The sequence below is a fragment of the Camellia sinensis genome, chromosome 5 (genome assembly GCF_055761805.1).
Source record: "Camellia sinensis isolate YWXY chromosome 5, ASM5576180v1, whole genome shotgun sequence".
NCBI classification, from domain to species: domain Eukaryota; kingdom Viridiplantae; phylum Streptophyta; class Magnoliopsida; order Ericales; family Theaceae; genus Camellia; species Camellia sinensis.
In genome coordinates, this window is record NC_138965.1 from 120,093,222 (window position 1) to 120,097,389 (window position 4,168).

At 32.3% G+C, this 4,168-nt stretch overlaps 1 long non-coding RNA gene across 2 annotated transcripts; it reads right to left on the reverse strand.

Moving 5' to 3' along the window:
• Positions 1–348: 348 nt before the first annotated feature.
• LOC114262026 (uncharacterized) lies at positions 349–2,575 on the reverse strand. Of its 2 annotated transcripts, XR_014330065.1 has the most exons (4): positions 2,306–2,575; positions 1,953–2,036; positions 1,751–1,825; positions 349–635 (listed from the first exon to the last, which is right to left on the reverse strand). It is a non-coding gene; the product is annotated as an uncharacterized LOC114262026 (long non-coding RNA). The 2 variants fall into 2 exon arrangements; XR_014330064.1 differs by having other exon boundaries at positions 1,953–2,575.
• Positions 2,576–4,168: the final 1,593 nt, after the last annotated feature.

Consider the following 4,168-nt stretch of genomic DNA (forward strand, 5'->3'; position numbering starts at 1 on the left):
TATTTAATAATTTCAATATATTATATGACATTGAATCTCATGGTATTTTAAGGCATTATCCGGCACTTCCAACAACACATAGGCTTTGTTTGATTAGAATAAATAATACTGAGAGGATTAACAATTCATGAAATTAGTGGAAGATTATTCAATTAAATTATTGAGACAAAGGCATTTGTTTTGCAATGAATATTGAAATATATAATACCAATTATATGTTTATTTTGTATTAGTTATAGGATTAAAAAATTCACCAATTTTGTTGAATAAAATGTCCATTGAAATCTAATCCAAATAATAAAAATTATAACTGAACATTATAATGTGAATTCCATAGATTGATAATTTTAATCCTATGTTATAATTTGTCTAATAAAAACGGCCCATAAAACTCACATTGATGCTGCAAAGATCGTCCATATTGATGCTGGTTAGTTGTTTTAGTTGTGAATAGGGGAAATATTTTATACTAGACTTACCTCCTAAGTCAGTTAATCCATTTAAACGGGTGTACCGTAAGGATGAAGTCTTGAGTGATGAGAGGACACGAAGAGATTGTAGGATGCTATTATTGAAAAAATTGTTTCCCAAACCAAGTACCTCCAGCTTGCCTAACACAGATAGTCTTTCAAAACCTGCAAAAATCAATTTCTATTTCAAGTCACCACCATCCTCACAACTAAAACAACACGTAAAATTGACATGTAATCCAATTTATTAAAAAATATAAAAATAAAAATAGGTAGTGTGTTTACTAAGAAATTGGATAAATTATAAATACACTTCCTGAGGTTTGCTTAAAATACAAATTATCTCTTGTGGTTTGGAAAATTACTAATACCTTCCTATCAAAATTTTTTATTTAATAGAATTAATTGAAAAAGTAAAATTTCTAACTGTTCACCTATACAATAATAAAATTATCTGAATTATTAATTGAAATAAAATTTTAACATTATTAAAAACTGTTAATTAACTTGATAATTTATTAATAAAAAGACCTATTTGTTACGAAATTAGAAATCTTGTGAGACATAATATATTTTCTAAAACCACAGGAGGTAATTTGTAATTTACACCTCAGGGGATATGTTTGTAATTTATCCTAATAAATTTACAAGACCTGTATTTGATACCCAATTTTAAAAGATAGTGATCTACAAACATAATTTTTGTATTGAATTTGATATAAAATTGTGTGGCATATTGTGGTCCTTTTATTATAAGACCAAACACTCATCATTACAGCTCATAATTACAAAAATATTATGTAAAAATTTTTGTAATTTTTTTTTGGACACTAACATTTTTGCGCAAATGAGTCCATTTCAATTGTTTAACAAATGTTGCAACTATGACAAGTGGGAGATGGGATAAATCTGGTGACGGACCCATAAATCATAAATCATGTACAAAGATGAGTGTTTAAAAAACAAACTCTATTTTTCAAAAAAAAAAAAAAAAAAAAAACTAATTCACTAGAATCATTAATTCAGCCGCCATCCAAGTAGCTGTTCTTAATTTTGGATTGGGTATGGAAGGGTGTTGCTTGAATTTATGGTATCTATCACAAGTCCTATTTTGATTATTCAAATTGTCTATTTTGTATATCCCTTCATAGATATAATCATTATTTATTTAAGTTATCGCATTTGTCCCAACAATAGACTAAAAAATGTATTTTGAAACTAGATCATCTATTGTTTTGGTTCATTATTTGCTTCGTATTCAAGTGGTATTGTTATCATACCTGAGTGAGTTATGAAACTATCAAACTGATTCATGCTAATATCAAGCTGCTCCAAGTTATTCAAACCTTTAAGATCTGGTCTCAAGTCAAGAAAATGAAAGTATTAATTAGTTGGAAACCAAATAAACCTGCTTATTTTTGAATTCTTACACTAGTCTCAAACTCTTAGTTAAGAATGAAAATAAATAGACTTTAAACTCACCATTAATATGAATAGTTCCCTCCAATAAATTACCAGATAGATTTAGAGACTTTAGAGATGTTAATTCACCCAACTTCTAAAAACCTGTAAAACAGTCAATAATGTATATCATAGCATAGGCCACAACGTGATTTCTGGAAATATTGTCAAAAAGAAAACTATAGAGTAGACTTGTTTGGTTGCTATTCTAGTAATCAAAAAAACTTTCATTCTCAAGCCAACCCGCTAATCCATTGTATGATAAGTCGAGACTTTGAAGTTCTTCAAATTGAAGAAACATGGAGGCATTCAGATACCAATATCTTAATTTCCAAAAATTCTCTGCAGAATTGGGTGAGAGTTGGATTACTCGCCCTGTTGTAGCATTGCACTTGACTCTTTCCCACTTACAGCATTCAGTCGTCGTTTTACCCTCCCAAGCCTCCACCCACGTTGGGAGGAGGCTTGGGAGGCGATGGTGGTTGATAGAAGAAGCTTTTAGTTGCAGAAGAGCAACCCTCTCATGATCCAAACAACCATGGCACTCACTAGCCAAAACCAACAACATTACCCACAACCACACCAACCTCATCTCTATAAACATGATGATACACCTATTTCTTCTTTGCATGTTCTCCACAAACTCATAATTGCACATTTAGCACCCAAGTGGTGCGAGTCTTTATAAAGGCACTAAATGCACCATCATACTTTAGGCCCTCCCACTTATTGATTTGGCTAATATTTGTGGAAAAATTAAAGCAAACTCTCTCCTCAATATGAATTAAGTGGTTGATCGGCCTTGATTAACTCGGGCCTCCTACCTTCAGAAAATCATTAGATGCACGTGGAGTATCATATGATATTATTTATGTGGTAATTTTAGTAAATGTGAAATCGCAACATACACTGCAGGAAATTAGGCTTTTAGCGGCGTTAACGCCGCTATAAGTACCAAAAACGTCACTAATTTTTTGTGACATTTAGTACCAAACGCCGACAACGTGGCCGTCGCTATAGCGTTATGACGTTTGGAAAATGTCGCTGTATTAGTATAGGCAGTGTTTTTAAAAACTCCACCAAATGTCCTACTGTACCGTGATGTCACTATAATTTTAGCGACTTTTTTAAAACGCCATCATAGGTTTTCTAATTTTAAAAATTCCAACTGTTGTAGTGGCGTTTTAGAAATGCCGTCTTATCTTTTCTTTTCTTTTTTTGAAATTTTGCTAATTTCATGTGATTAAACTAAAAGAACACCTGTAATAAAACTAAATAGCACTAATATGAAATAATAACTCCCATTCAAATAGCAAATACAGCATTAATTCACTTTGCTATTCAATTTAATATCCAATCACCATTACCCACAAAATAACATATCCAAAAATTGAATTCTCAATTCTCAATCAAAAAATTACTACCTTATATGCAAAGCCACAAAATAACATTGCCCTCTTCTCTCTCTCACCACTCCCTCATTTAACACAAAAAATAAGAAGGAAGTGAACCAAAACACCGAACCCCCCAGTCAGATCAGAGAAAAAAAAGAAAAAAGAAGAGAAATAAAAATCTAAAGGATTTTAACACCAAAAATAAGAAGAAAGTAAACCAAAACACCCAACCCCCATCCATCTTTCACCGTCATTCTGAATCGCTCTCCATGCTGCTTCCCATGACCTTCAATCCTCTCGGATCCGTCCCTGGACACACATGGGGGACAGGAAGTAAACATTTGTAGAAATTTATATTAACCAACTTTTACCTGGATAAAACTTCGTTTGTATGCACTTACTACACAATGTACCTACAGAGAGCTGCACATAAATATTATTTTAACAGTACATGATTTACATCTCTGTACAAAAACCATCGTCTCTGTTTATTTGTCGTTTCCACCCCCAAGCTTTCATTCATAACATTGCAACAAAAAATAATGGATCCTCTGCAAACCACCTAAATTATAAACGAGTCAGCTTATAAAATGGTGCAGCTCCCTTGTTCCGTGTAAAATAATGTTCACCATCAAAAAATATGAACACAAAATCATAGTGTTTAATATATATATATAGTATGAAGTGAAACCTACTTTAGGTCTTCGTATCGACTTAATGCTTCCTCAAATTTAAGCCAAAGAGGACCTGTCTCCTGAAGGTTTACATTCTTTGGCCCCGCAAGATAAGCCTAAACAACAAACTATGGGGTCCTTTCCCTGGTTTAGCACCAGACGATAATCA